Source organism: Myotis nattereri (genome assembly GCF_964212035.1).
Source record: "Myotis nattereri genome assembly, chromosome: 6".
Taxonomy (NCBI): Eukaryota; Metazoa; Chordata; class Mammalia; order Chiroptera; family Vespertilionidae; genus Myotis; species Myotis nattereri.
In genome coordinates, this window is record NC_138081.1 from 71420844 (window position 1) to 71436544 (window position 15701).

The 15701-nt window shown below is 45.2% G+C and overlaps 1 protein-coding gene across 1 annotated transcript in view; it reads left to right on the forward strand.

Annotated features, from left to right (window-relative positions):
* The first annotated feature begins 10560 nt into the window (after window positions 1–10560).
* Window positions 10561–15701, forward strand: part of HIVEP2 (HIVEP zinc finger 2) — a 181597-nt gene continuing 176456 nt past the window's right edge. Inside the window, exon 1 of the mRNA XM_081094204.1 lies at window positions 10561–11402. The gene's annotated coding sequence lies outside the window, so the exon portion shown is untranslated. The remainder of the gene's footprint in view (window positions 11403–15701) is intronic.

Here is a 15701-nt window from a genome sequence, read left to right on the forward strand (position 1 = left end):
GGGCGCCACCATCTTTGCAACGGCATGAGGGTCAATTAGCATATCCCTCTTTATTAGATAGGATTGACTATATTGCCTATGCTGTACTTTACATCCCTTGGACTTTATAACTACTAATTTATACTTCTTAATCCCCTCTCCTTTTACCCAGCCCTCCAGCCCCCACAATAAGACTCATTTTGACTTTCTCAGAACCTAGAGTACCATGAAGAACAATAAAGAACTGTCAGATTGATGTGCTTCTCTGATTTAAAATTCTAGGCAATAGAGCATTCTCAGCTTTATTCTCAAATTATTTTACCTGAGAATAAAAGGTGCTAAAATTTTCACCTTTCTGTAAAGTGTGTTAAAGACCTTAAAAGACATCCAAACTTTTTTTAAAATATAGAAATTGCATCCTTTGGGATTGAGATCCAAAATAAAAATAATTTTGATTTTGTCACAATTTCTTGAAGCACAAACTAAGAAAATGAATCAGCCTTGAACTAGAAAAAACTTCTACAGAGCTCAAGCTGTATCTTCATGGTTCACTAGGTTCTTAGCCTTCTCACTGGGCCTGCCAATCAAGACACTTAGGAGAGTTCTTTTTTGGCAGACCAGCCCTGACTATTTGAAATGAGGCAGACATCACCAGAGCATTTCAGAGGCCAGACACCAGATGGTAATAATACATTTCAACTATTAGAAGTTTGGATCAGAAAGCTAAAGGTGAAGGTCTGATCTCATTTGTCAAAAGATGTAATTCATTATTAAATCAGGACAAACCAGTTAACATCTGAAGTATAATTTGGGATGCTATTTATAACATACTCACCAGTTCATTTGGCTTGACTGGCTGACTTAATTGTGTGTAGTGTTTCACAAAAAGCTTAGTGAGAGCTAGGAAATGACCTATGCAAATCACAGTTCTGGGTAAATCAAAACTTTCCTTCATGTGCCAATTAAACGTTAGCATGCTTGAGTTACTTAAAGAAATTATGTATTATTTAAAATAATTTGAAGCCGGAAATTCACCAGTTTTGACAACATGTATGTGATTTATCTATAATAATAAAAGCATAATATGCTAATTAGACTGGGCATCCTTCTGGACGAAGCCGGGCTGTGAGGGAAGCCCAAGTCCCGGGTACCAGAGTGAAGTCAGTGCAGGCAGCCAGGGGAAGAAAGGCCTACTCTTGTACAAATTTTGTGCATCGGGCCTCTGATGCACAAAATTTGTCCACTGGAGTGGGGGGGTCCCTCAGCCTGGCCTGTACCCTCTTACAATCTGGGAGCCCTGTGGTTGATCACCCCAAAGAGGTAGGCCCTGACCACCTGTCCGGTGCTCTGTGATGGATCACCCCCGTAGGGAGAGGCCCCACCCGCCCACCCCAGTGCCACCAGGCCCCCCTCTTTGGGGTTATCTGGAGCCCCCCAATTGATTGATCACCCTGCTGGCCAGTGGCCTGGGCCTCCCTCTGCAGGGCAGTCATGGGGCGATGGCCGACCAATTGCATCGCACTTACCTTGGCTGGCCTTGCACCAGTGGGTGTCATAGCGTGGTTGTCTGGAAGGTTGTCCTGAAGGTCATCCGGAAGGACATCCAGAAGGTTGTTCGGCTGTCTGGTCTAATTAGCATATTATGCTTTTATTATTATAGATATGAGATTTTTACATAATCACGAATTATTTCTAGTTACATGGCCATAAAACTATTGGTGCTCTGAGCTGCCTAAATATCACATTTTCTTTGTAAAAGGGAAAAATTGAAAACTTAGGTTTTCAAGGGCAAAATAAATTTGGGAGTTGCTTCCTTAAGATGGAGACATGACTGAACTTAAATATCTGCTAATAAGAGAAAGGTACCCTTTATAGCTATTCAGAGGCTATTATTTTTACTCATCTACTCTGCTAATACAGAGCGTGTTCCAAGACAAGCTGGGGGTGGTAACCAAGGCTTCATTTATCTGAAATTAGAAGTGCCCATAATGGGTAGGTAGGGCTGTGGGCAGCATTGTGTGTTTCCCAGTTCTAATTAGCCATAGAAAAATGTGAAGAATAGCACCTGCATATCCAAATTCTCTTTAGGATTTGCTACCTTAAAAACTATTTTCCTTTTGTGATGTTTAATATGTATAATTATGCTTTCAGGAAGCTTTGAAATTATTTCTTTGCTGACCTGCCACTCCATTGTTAGGTGTATGTAGAAGCCACTACTAATTTATGGAAAATTCTCTCTGGGAAGAGTTTTAGAAATTAATTAATAGAGTATGCCAAACATATATATTTTTTTTATCTCCAATGTCTATCCCCTTTTTGCAAATTCATTCCCCATAAAGAAATTTTCCTCTGGCTCCTGGTGGCTTCTCTTACATTGTCTCTTGTGACTTTCTTGCTCATGCTTCACCTTCCATGTCCAACCACCCTGCTTTTCAGTTCCTCATGGCTCTGAACTTTTTGTCTCAGGGATTTTACACTTTCAGTTCTCTCTTCCTGGGGCCACTCTTTTCCCTGGTCTTCATCAGCCAGTTCTCAGCCCAAAGGTCAACTCTGCAGATACCCCCAACCCCTCTAATATTGCTCTCCTTTACCTATTTACTGTTTATCAATGATCTTGTCTTATTTTTCATGATTTGAAATGGTCTTACTTGTTAATTTGATTACTATCAGTCCCCCAACAGAGCTTCACAGAGCCCAGAGGCCTCATCTGCTTTGTTTACCTCTGTATCTCTAGCTACCAAACAGTGCCTAGGATGTGGGCACTCCATACATTGTTTTTTTGGAAAAGATAGATAGATAGGTGGACAGATAGATAGATAATAGATAGATGGGTAGATAGATAAGTGGCTAGATATCGTCACCCAATAACTAATCTATGGAGAGAGAAGTTAGAATAGTGATTATCTCAGGGGTATATTCACTGGGTAGGGACACAAGGGATCATTCCAGGCTGTTAAAAATATTCTCCCTCTGGATCAGAGTAATGGTTACACAAACACACATAGATTTGCAGAAGTTAATCTAGCTGTATACTTATGATATGTTTATTTTGTGCTCCTAAATTAAAAAAAAAAATTATGTCAGTCCATCAAGGGCTGGTTTATATGCATGGCATTTGGTAAGCTTGGTACCACTGGTGCTTGGGTCAGGCATCCCTAAATGCCCAGACAAAATCTTTGATTGTTGGAAAATAATACTTGTCTTAAAGGACAGATCTAAGATCAACAACGGAGCAGGTTGCCTTCGCAAAGCCACTTACTGTTCCTTTAACATGGATCTGTTTTAACTATGACCCTACCGATGTCATTATGTAAGACTTGACTGAGCCAAGGGAGTCTCGTACTTCTTAGTGGCCATGTCATGGTCGGTGCACAGCGCCCAGGAAAAGATAAGAAGGCATGAGTAAAATACTAACTTTGAAACTCAGAGTATTTATTCACCACAATACATAGTTGACACAGTCTTTGCACATCGAGGATTCCACAGTCAAGAGAAATGATCATAAAATAATAATCGATAAAATTGAGAGCATGAGGTATATCAGTTTGCCAGAGCAGAAGGTTTGTACATATCCATCTGTATATACAGAATGTCATTGGGAAATTATATACTGAAGATTTGGTTTCTTTATGAAAATCTTTTTCAAAAAGATATAAAAAAAATAGTTAATTTTACTCTATATAACAAATATGACTAAAAAATCAATAAGAATAGTCTCATCTATATCAGGGGACTTTTCAAGTAACTGAATCCTTAACCCTTCTGAGTACAAAATATTTTTTAAATGATGTTAATTTTCTATTTGAAAATCGTTCTAAACAATTGCAGATTTCTTTTTCTCTTATACACAATGTATGGCTGTGACACACTCCACTCTTTGTGGTTTGGGTTCATCATGTATGTTGATGGTTGCATAAAACCACCTCAGCAGTTATTGTGTTGTGATCACAGTAACAGTGAGTGAACCTACTCGGCTGCACATCTATGCAATTTTAGTATCTCTTTCCCTGTTTGAGAGCATTCTCCTTTGGGTCTGAGATAATATCCTCTATCAGCACATCTTCTCTTGGATGTAATGCTTTTAACTTGCGACCTGATTTTACATAAACTTTCTGCCTAAGGGCCTGAATCACTGCACAAGCTTTGTGACAACTATTTGACTTTGTGCTTTTTTTTTTTTCTCTCCTCTTAACTCAAGGTTTATGGGCCCAGCACGCTTCCACTGCACCACTCTGCTCTCTAACTCAAGGTTTAAAGCTATAGATTGTGAGTGGGTCAAGTCACTGTTCTCAGAAATCCTAAAAGTACACAGTAGCGATAAAAGAATTCATTGGCTAAATTAAAGAAAACTACATTTTCCCCCAAGAAGTCTGATAATGATAAACAACTCTTCTTGTTTCTGAGCATATAGCATGTCAAATTTAAAAGGCACTCTATCACCTCATTCTTATTCATTATTTATCTACCCTTCCACATCAAATTCTTTAAAACTGGAAATTGAAGTTTTGCCCTAAGAAACCACTACAAGAGCTTGGGAAGAAAGTGAGGGCCCTGATAAACTTTCTACCCCATTTTTCTCCTTTCTGCTCACTTTTTTCTGACCTTCCTTTTTTTGTGACTCTGCTAGATTGTAAGGAATTTAGTTTTCAGTCTTTGGCTATCAGGAAACCCCACTGTAGTTTGGATGAGGGAATCAAGGCCCAAAATGAAGAGGTAAGTCTCTTATTAGTTCAAGGTCAGAGCTTGGACCTGTATTCTGGGCTCACAGAGCCACCCATCTCGGATGATGGCCTAAGAAGCCTAGATCATTATATGCCCTCTCCACAGGCCCTGAGCAGAGGCATCCTCAGTTGGTGAAAAACCTTGCTTCTGCTTTGTCTGTCTCTTACTTCATATTTCCACACCCTTTCCCCTTCAGTTGTGTCCAATTCTTAGATCTCTAGTGTAACCCAAGCTTTGGACCTCTCTGTCTCACTCCCTCCCAAGCTCCTTATCATCCTCATCCTATTCTTTGTCAAGATAAATCAGTTTGAGTCCTAAGCTAGTTGTCACTCTGAAAAGAAATCTAATAAATTAATCTCTCATAAGAAGCTAATGACTTATTAAGAGTTTAGGATATTAAGAACTCACTACTTGTATTTGGATTGCAATGGAAGATCTATTGAAATATAAATCAAAGGCTTAACCGCAAGCAGTGACTGTTACTAGTAAGTGGACAAATTTCTACTAGTATCCATTTTGGAGTTAGGGGATGATGGTGGAAGAGAATAGGATGGTGGAGGGCTAATGTGATGCAGTTAAATTGTAAGGATGCTATTGTAAGCCCATGTTCCCCTATACCTAAGGGGGTCAGTTCAGGCTTCAGTAATCTTGAACAGAGTCTTATTCCTACTACTGCTGTTTCCTAATCTGATTTTTGTTCTTTACTCTAAGAAGGTTTTCCATGAGACACCAGTGAATTAGTCTTCCTTAGGATAAAGACCTAGGAAGTGGGCACTTCTTGAGTGCTCTCTAGAATGTAAGAAGCTAGTTTTACTAGCAGCTTGGATTGCTGAAATGTACAGTTTCTTTCCATAAACTGTGGACATGGCTAGTCCAGGAAACCTAAAAAGCTAAATCAGAAAATCATAAAAGTTTGTTTGCACCGTTAATCCCCACCCACTACCCTCTCCCTCACCTTTCTGTCCCCTGTGCATTCCTAATTGTGTGTGCCAGGATGCCTTTGTCCCTACTCCTGGTTCATAGGTTGATGCTCATCCACTGAACAACACCAGCTGGGCTAATTTTTAAAATTTTTAATTTTTTTCAAGAGACATTGCTACAGGTGATCCTTAGAATATACCTACAGAAGCTCTGGAGTAAGAGGTAGTATGTGGTTGGTTGGATGTCTTTGAGCTCCGCCCACCCTGTGGAAGCCAGGAGGATGAGAGCTTCATTCTTCAATTCTAACAGATGTCACCTTGATTGGCTGATTGGTCCTTAATTACCACCCCTCCCTCGACTCCTCAATTAAAGGAGGTTACAGTGGGATAAAGAACCTGGTCTACATTTTAATGCTTGGCTTATATCCTAATAACAACTTAATAGACAGGCAGATTTTCCTTCAAATTCTTTTCCTCACCTGCTTTTTGGAGACCTATGTATTCTTTACCACAAAATCATGACACTGCTTAATTTTCCTCTATATGCCAATTAAAGCAGATGAATAGGAAGTGGGAGCTCCATCAGAAGTTCTAAATTATCCCTCTTTATTAAGACCCAAGGCTATATATTCCATTTATTCATCAGAACCCCCCAGCAGGTAACCCCTTTAATATTTTATATATAGTACTTTAAGTTTATTTGTGGGTATGGCATGCCAGTTAATTTATTTAGCACAGTTTTGTGAAGGGATTTATTACAGAGATTTATAAAGAGTTTTCAGCCATAATGAATCAGGCACATCATCTTAACCAACTCCTTAATTTTAAAAATTTAGAAACCAAGGCCAAAACTTAAGGGATAGAGTGTACACCCCCTTATACCTTCTGACAGCTCCTCTTCTTTTTTTGGGGGAACCCATGAGGCCCATCCTTCACTCCAGATCTATGTCTGACCAATCAGATCACCCCATCACCCAATCCCCATGATTGTTTCATGTGCAAGGACAGGACTAAGGCTGCTTGAGCTATCTGGGAAAAAGACCATTTCCCATTGGAGTTGCTAAATTAAAAAAAAAAAAAAAAAGATAATCTAGGACTTCTGCCACCACCCTGAAGAAAGGTTGTCTGAAGAGCAAATGAAACAGAAAGATAAGAAGAGCTGAGAGAGGAAGACTGAATCAGGGTTACATCATTTGAGCCCAGGATCCAGCTGAGTTGATATTTAGCCCTTGACTTCTAGTTGAGTGAGTCAATGAAGTCCCTTTAGAGTTAGTTTGCGTTGAGGATTTAAATTTGAAACTGAAAGAGTGCTATTGGGAACACAGATGTGCCTGGTTCTAGCAGCGTTATGTACCTGTCTCCTGACACCCAGTTCTCCTGCCAGGAGTATCAGCCTGCATGCTCAGTGGCAGTCGATTTTGAGCTTTAGATTGCTTAAGAATCAACTGCAATATCTGTTAAAATGCAGATTCCTGGGCCCACAAAGATTCAGATGCAGAGGAACTGGGTGGCAAGGGTCATAAACCTGCCCATTATCAAGCTTTTTCCTGAGCGGGGAAAGTCCTCAGGGAGGCCTGGGTGGTTCTGCTCACTGGCTGTCACATTCTGTTCTAGCTGTACTATTCCCCCTGAGGTCCACAAACATGCCAGGCCTGCTCTGGTCTTAGAGCTTTATCTTGGCTGTTTCCTCCACCTGCAAAGCTCTTTACTCCAGATTATCTCCACTGCTGAAGCATTCCCTTCAAGCCTCGGCAGAAATGTCACTTCCTGACCCGTCCTATTCTGGCCTCTGTATTTAATACAGTAACACAACACCCCACCCCACAGACATCCTTTACCCTATTTTATGTCCCCCTCCCGTAACGCTTTTTACTTTCCAAAGTTCTATACTGTTTGTCTTATGTTTATTTTCTATCCTGTTCCTGCTCTACCACCACACTCCCTCCCCCCACCCCCTCGAATGCCAGGTCCAGGAATCAAGGATTTGTTCACTGAGGTATCCTGAGTATCTTTAGCACATAGCAGGCACTCAATACATATCTTGTGAATGAAAGTGCTTTCAGTTTGAAGTGATTTCTGACTGTGAAAATGCCACGTGGAAATTATGTGACTCTCTTAATACCTCAGAATCAAGATTATTAGATGATTCTTTCCTCTGGAATGAGAAGTGATAAGAAAGATGAGTAATAAAAATAAGTGGCTACACTGTTGTTGATATACCCTATGGTTGCCTAGGAGGAACCAGCTCCACCCACCCAGCCTTGCTTTCCTTAGAGCTTCCTTGGGCTTAGTGCAGGGTTTACCGATGCTAGTTTTGTCTTCTGAGGATTTCTGGGAAGAGGAGTTCTTTTGTTAATCTATTACACTTACAAGTAAGCGGTTGGACAGACATGTTGCAACATTAGGGGCAGGTGAGAGGAATGCATTTACTTAAATATAGCAATTCCACCCAGCAGAGGAAATGTCACCTAGTTTATACATACTTACAAATATTTTTACTTCTGCTTCAACTCACTTCAGTTATCTTCTTTAGAGCTTGATGATGTTGGAACACGGTAAGGAGAATCCAACTTTGACTAAAGAATATCTTTGGGGGGGGGTTCCTCTTTGGGGGTAGGATCAGGTAATCAAAATTGATGTATATTTGCTTTTTAAAAAAATATTTTAGCTGTCCAATTAAATGAGTATTCTAATATTCACACTATGCCACTTTATCTAATATTTCAAAGAGGCAATTAAGATTCCAACTAACGTTCATTTTAGCGAAGCAAAGTGCTGCTGGCTACTTCCTTTGCTTAGTTTCTGGGAGCTTGGGCAGCTGCTGTTGTGTGTGCTGAAGGGATATTGGGTTCTTAAAGAACCTGCTTAATCTTCTCTATTAGCCAATTAAATAAAATGGACTCTGGTCGTACATAGCAGGTGGGTTTGGAAGTGAAATAAACATGTTGAAAATTACGTTTTGCATTTAAATGGGTGTTTAAAAATGCTAAGGCATACATTTAAGAGAAGGTGATGATTGGGGGAGTTTTTATTAAGTGCATCAAGTTAAGAAGGGCTGAATAGTAAAGAACTTAATGAAAGAAAAGGCTGGTTAAGTGGAAATAGGCTCTGAATTTAAATGAGATCAACCTGAAAGGCCACAGTGAAACTTACTTCAAATCATTCAGATGTTTCTCCTTTGGAAAAAAAAAATCATAAAAAACGTACCAACTGCTTTATTTTGCAGAGTCATCCTTCAGGGCAATGTCGCCTTTGGATAGGGTCCTCAGAAATACACTGATTGTAGGTCTAAATGAAAAACAAAAACGAAACTAGCAGTGCTAGCCTCGCAGTCATTAAAGAGGCTGCCTTCCCTTTTAATGCATTCGTGTTTTGTTTGTTTTTTAATGAAAAAGGAAGGGACTATTTGATATGCCTTGACATTTGGTTCCTTTCCGCGAAATCTGAAACTTGAGACGCGAAAAATTCCGGGGTTGGTGAAATACCTGCCCTAAGAGCAGAAGCACAGCTAACGTCTTTGGCCCGGAATTCCAGAGGCGAATTTCCACCCCTCCCACAGAGTCACCTGCTCAGGGGGAACCCCGGCCAGAAATCCGGGTCGCGCCAGGTCAAATCTTGCGTCTCTTGTTTACTCCGCCCCTGGCAGGGCGGCGGCGAGGCCTGGGGTGGGTAGGGCCGCCCGGGCCGCGGCGCCCGGGGGCACTGGGTTCCGCTCCCCTTGGCAAGCGGCTCGGACTCCCGGGAAGGGTGGCGGGCGGCTCCCGCCCGGCGGGAAGACCACCCCGAGGAGGCGCTCCCGGCGCCAGCCCGGCCTGGCTGCCGCTCTGCAGCTCTTCGGCCGCTGCGGCCTCCTGGGAACCTCCCCCCGAGGGTTCACACGAGTCCACACCAGTCGGGTTAAACGGCTGGAGGGAGCCCCGGTGTCCCCCGGGTGTCGCCCGGCCGGGGAGGAAGCCCAGAGCTCCGGTCTCCACTCGCCTGGGATTCCCCCACTCCTCGGCCCTGGTCCCCGGGCGCTGGGTGTGATTTCACTCGCTTCCCTTCCGAGGAGAGGAGCGCGCCGGCTGGAGGCGGCGGCTCGCCCGGGTCCCGGCACGGCCCACCGGGACACCCGCACCGGCTCCTGTCGCCACAGCCCCAAATGATTTGAATATCCCGGCGAGGTGGAGCGGCGGTTCCCGAGCTGGGTGCGCCCAGGGCGCCCTGGTGAGTGACCCCAGGGAAGGCAATCGGGGCCTTTTGAGCGCGTGAAAAGTTCATGCTTCCGCAGGGGCACGGAAAGCGCCCAACACTTTGCCAAGCTCCAGAAACGCAGCCAGGAGCTACCTGATTGTGTTTATCTTGACTGATAACTGGATCGCGAGTAGAGGCGGGGACGAGGGAGAGGCAAAGGATCCGAGGTACACGGACCAAGTAATAATGGCAATACTAATTATTATGTAATTCCGCTTGTTATCAAGACAGGGAACGATTCTATGGGAAACGGGGAAGATGGGGGAGGGGGGAGGAGGAGGTTTCCAGAACCCGAAAGGAAATTCTCAGGCTCCTAGAGACACCCAAGTGTTTTTGCATGACAAGTAGAGACCCGCTCTCCAGGGAGTTCCCGGATCCCGGCCAGCGGGAGCGCAGCCGCGATCTTCCCGCCCGGGCGGCCGCGGCGGGGCCCGGCCCAGCGCTCCCGGCCGCCTCCCTCCCCCGGCGCCCGGCGCCCGGCACATCCCTCTCTCCCGAGCTCGCTCCAGACTGGTTTTTCTGGTTCAGCCTCCCTCCCTGGGACGCGCAGGGGGATCCGATGACGTCGCTGGCTGAGTCTCTCCCTCTTCCCTTCCTCCCTCCCCGCGTCCGCTTCTCCCCCCGCGCGCCCTCGCCGCGCACTCCTCCTAGTAACTTCTGTTCGGGGAGGCGCTGCCAGGAATAACCCGGTGCGTCCACAGACCGGGAGGGGAGGCGGCCGCTGCGGCTCCCACGGGCAGACGGCTGCGGCCCGTCCTCGCGGCTCCCTCCGGAGCCCGGCGGCCCCTGCCCCGGGCCCATCTCCGTACAGTGTCAGAAAAATAAATAAAGGCAAGAGGAGCCCGGGCAGGCGGTCGGGATCTCTCCCCTCCCTCCGCGCCCGCCCTCCCTCTGTCCTTAAGGAAATGCTACCAGACACCCCCTACCAGACACGCTCAGCCTCGGCGAGGAGCGGCCGCCGCGGCAGCAAGAACAAGGGCACCAGGGGGGTTTCCTCCCCCTCCTCCTCTCCCTCCTCTTCCTCCTTCTCTCCGTCCTCCTCCTCCTTCTCCTACTCAGCGGTGACTTTCCAGGTGAGCGGCCGCCGCCGCCGCCGCCGCCGCTGCTGCTACTGCTGCGAGGATCCCCCTCGACCGCTCGGGCTCTGGGCGCCGCGTCGCGCCCTCCTCCCGCCCCTGTCACCCGGCGGCAGCCGAGGTTTGACAGCCGTCCGAGGGGCTCGCGGCCCGGAGGCGGGCGGCCGGCGGGGGGCGGGCTGGAGGTGAGGGGGTGGAGAGCCGGCGAGCGGGAGCCGGGCGCGCTGTCTCTCCCACCCGAGGAGGGTCTCCACCACCACGTCTCCGCGGACGGTGGCACAAGTCTCGGCCAAGTTGCGCGTTGGACGCCGAGACTCTCAGGACCCCGGAGCAACTTGAAGGGTCTCCTGGCTCGTTGACAATATCCCTACGCATCTGGACTTTGGGGCGCTGGGTGCCGCCTGGGGGCGCGTGGAGGGCGGACTGGACCTTTGGGAGAACAGAGCGGCAGAAATGTAGGTTCCACGGCTCGGTAAGTGGCCCGGGCGCTGTGTTTTTCCTGCCTCCGGTAGCGCGGGGGAGCTTGTTTCACTTTACACCGAAATAGCCTCCGCCGGGCTCCATCGCCCCTCCCGGCGCGTCCGCGGCGCTTCCCGGTTTCCCGGGGGTGAGGGTCGGAGGGGGCAGGGATGGGGGAGACCTCGGGAGGGGGGTCCGGCGCGTGGGGAAGTGCGGGGAATACCCTGGCCGCGGACCTATGCAGATGAGGGGAGGCTGCTTTGCGTAATGTCCTGGGGGGGAGGGGGCCGCGCGCGAGCGCTGGAGGCAGGAATGTGCCTGGTTACTAATGAGGGACGTGCACCGGCGCGCACCGCCGGGCCACCGCTGCGGCTGCCGCGCCGCTGGCCCCGTCACCAGGTAGCGGGGGAGGGGGCCGCGGCCGAGCCGCGCGGGGAGGGGGCGGGCGGCGCGAGGGCCGGGCCGCCGGCCTGCGGCCGAGGGAGCGCAGCGGAGGCGCCGGCTGTCGGCATTTCAGTGACTCCTTTCTCCTGCCCAGCGAGGAAGGAAGGAAGGAGCGAAGGAAGGAAGCGAGGAAGGAGGGGACTGTCTCTATGGAAGGTTCAGGCGGAGGCGCCCTCGCCTTGCGGGTGCACCGGCCGTGGCGCGGTTCCCGGCGGCGCGGGCTGACAGGGGACGCGTGGAGCCCGGTGGGGGCGGTTTGCATGCGTGTTGGTCTGTGCGCCTGTCCGGGGGCCGGGCAGGGACATGTGTGTTGGGGCTGTGCACGGTGGGGAGCTGGGTCTGCGCCTTTATGTCTGTTCCCTGAAGTGGGTGGAACGTTGGCCCGTTCCGGGAATGTTCCATGACGTGGTGCAGCCACAGGAAGGGGGTTAACGAGGGGCTCTGCCGCGGCGGCTCTGCCGGCTGCTATCAAAGCAGATGTGCTGCTGCTGCCTCTCCTCCTCTTTCACCTCCCTTCACCCCTCCTCCCGCCTTTCCATTCTGTGCGTCTGGTACTGGAAGGGGTGAGACAGGAAAACATTGCCGTGGGGGTGGCTGGGTGGGTGGGTGGGAAGGGGAGAAGGGTGTGGATGGTGCCTGTGGTATTTGGTGGGGGAGACTCCAGATCGGCGCTGCCACCCCAGCTGTTATCGCAGATCGGTGCGCTCTATACGCATGTGCCTCCGCGTCCTGTCCCTCTTACATAACACCCAGTGCCGCGGAGGACAGCAGAAAACGAGACCCCAGCCCTCCAAGCAAATGGGATGAGGGGATCGAAGGTCAGGAAGAGACCCCTAGGTGTTGTCCTTCGGGGACGTGGCTCCCAGTGGGGAAAAGCAGGGAAGGAGGGTTTTCTTCAAGTGGCTCCTCTCTCTGACTTGAAAGCATCCAACTAAAAAGGACTGCAGGAACTAGTCCTGTCTAATGAGAAAGCTTTTACCTGCTCTGCTGAGGGCAGCTGGGCACTTTAACCCAGGCGGCGCAGAGAAACGAAGAGGGTCCTTAATAAAGAGAGTTGTAGGAGATGAGCAATAATACCTGCCGGGTGGAGGGCAGTAGGATAGCTTTCGGGGGACCAGAGGAATCCCCTGATAATAGGTTTCACCGGAGGCCTTTAGGACACCTGTAATGGCTTAGAATTCGCACAGGAAGCAGTGTGTGCAACTGACATTGTGAAAGCCTTATTCTCTGCACGGTTACTTAGGCCTAAAATGAACATAAAAAGGCTTGTTTCCGGTACTTACATTTAGAATGGAAAATCTGAACTGATTTTTTCTCCTTCCTTTTTTTTTTTTCCATTTTAAAAATAACTCAGTTTACCTCCAAATAAATATTGGTACTCTTTCCTACCCCCAAAGGCTAGACCTCGGTAATTCACAAGAGAACTGTCGGTTTTGCTTTGTTTTTTTCAAAGCATGCTCTGAGCTCTAGTCAAAGGCTATTGACTTTCCTCTTCAGTACAGTTTTTCTTTGTAGTGCATAATCAAGCCCAGAAATTACTTGAAATATTAATAAGATCAATTTTAATGAAATTTACAATGATCTAGTCTCATAGAAAAGGACCATTTAACTTTATTAGAAACATTTCCTCCAGTGATATAGTAATGTTTGGTGATGTTTGTCCTTGAGCAAAGCAAATTATTTGAAATATTTGCATATATATTATATTACATAGATAAAAATAATATATACTTTACATATATTGCATACATATTATAATTTAAATGTCTTGCACTTTTTCACTTTATAAGACTGCCAAAGCAAAATTTTAACTAAGTAGATTGTGTAATGGGTAGATTTGGTTTGATTTTTAGGATATAGATCAAATAATTTATCAAGACAGAAATGCCTTCCACATGAGTAAAATCGATATCGTTTTCATTATTAAGACAGAATTTCTGTGGGACACTAGGGAGTCATGATGAGAATGGTCCATTTTTATTTTAAGATGAAAAGGATTTGCCAGCATCCACTTAATACTGGTAGTGTGCTTCAAGTGTCATAATCCTTTTTCACCACTAGGTTTGAAATATTCAGTATATTTCTTATGTGTAGAAAAATGTTATATTACAATGGTGAACCTTTTGAAAATGGTCCGTGTTTCTTGCTTTGAAAATAGGTCAGGTATAAAACAAAATTTGCTTATTGGCATAAATATTCCTGTTATGGTGACTTTATTTTATGTGTTTGGCTTTGTTAAAGACTACATATATTCATATGAGGATATTTATGATTAAATTGATGTGAAATTGATTCAGGGACAATTTTAGGAATGTAAGTATATTAATGATATTACAAATTTAAAATGTAACTGATTCTTAAATGGTTAGATCCTTATGGAGGACTTTGGAAAAATACCATTAAAGTAGATAAAATATTTCTATATTTCTATTAAACATGGAACTTAAAGGGATTTACTATGTGTATATTATTATGTAATAAAATCATGCTGTTTAACTACAATGAAAGATTAGCCAGCAGAATGTTTTGATTGATCAGGTTCCTTTTACCTGGGATGTGTTTACAAATGTTCTTGTTACTATGACAACAAAACAGAGACAACATGTATGCAGGCGTTCCTTGTGGAATAATGGTACATGTGTCTGCTTGAGCCTTTGGCACTTTGTCATGATTCAGAAAACCAGGTTGAAACTTTTATGCTTCTTCAATTTAAAATGAAAAATCTTTAAGAAGTTGCCTATTTTTTTAAAAAAAGTAGGACTTATTTTAATAGCAGCATTAACAAATAACAAGTACTCTATTTGTGTTGGTTTTAGATTTTTGAGTTATCAATTATTAGTTGAAGTTAACCGGAAAGCTTCAACATAGGAAAAGTAGTTTTAAAGACCTATTGAAAATGTTATTTGGCATGAGTGAAAGTGTTATCTATTAGGATGTGGAATAATTTAATACTTGATGTGGTAACTATTATAATAAGGGAAAAGTGGCTGAAATCTACTGGATGGATGATTGTTGATCAGGCAGGCCGCTAATCACCTAAGTCTCTTAAAAATAAACATTGTTTTCACATTTTGATTCATAGTCAGCATCAGCAGAACTCTCTGTTGGTGTATGCAGTAGTCCTGTAGGTGGAGAAATATTTCACAATTTAAATGATGTACTTCCAGTTAATGGATTCACATTCTTTAATGAATTCTTTGTGAATCCATCTTTTGGCTAATACTGGTATGTAAGTATTTCAACTTTTTAAGTGATATTTAAAAAGGACCAGAGGAAGTTTGCTAACTCAACTCAGCGGACTTCAGGTTTCAAGAACTGTCCAACCATCCAGTATGTATGGGTTGACTATAACCATGCAGGCAGAGACTTAATTAATCTTGAGTAAAACTTTAGTGAATGTTCTAATGAGGCTCCTCAGTGTTTGAAGCTATGGATAAATACAGAGGATTGAGAGAAAATGGGAAAACTTTATGGAAAGAAGAATGTATTTAAAGGAAATTGTATAAGTGATATACTTTTCTGTTGGTTCCTGATACTTGATCACAATCAAAAGTATTGCTTACTATGTGCTATTTATGGCAATGCTAACAAAAAGGAGGTTATAAATCAGATTTTGTAGCTGTGAGATGGCTCTGAGAAATTTGGAAAAACGTTTTAGCACTTTATCTATTATTGTGACACAACTCCCAAGTCCTCATGTGCAAGGGGATATCATAGCTTACTTGGTCTGTGCAGTCTTTGGCTTCTCTGAGGTGGACCATGGAACTAACATGAAGAGAGACATAGGGCTATCCTGTCTTCATGACTGCATTTGGAGTAGAATCTGAACTGCTTGATAAATGTGTCACAAATCATTTGTTATTAACTA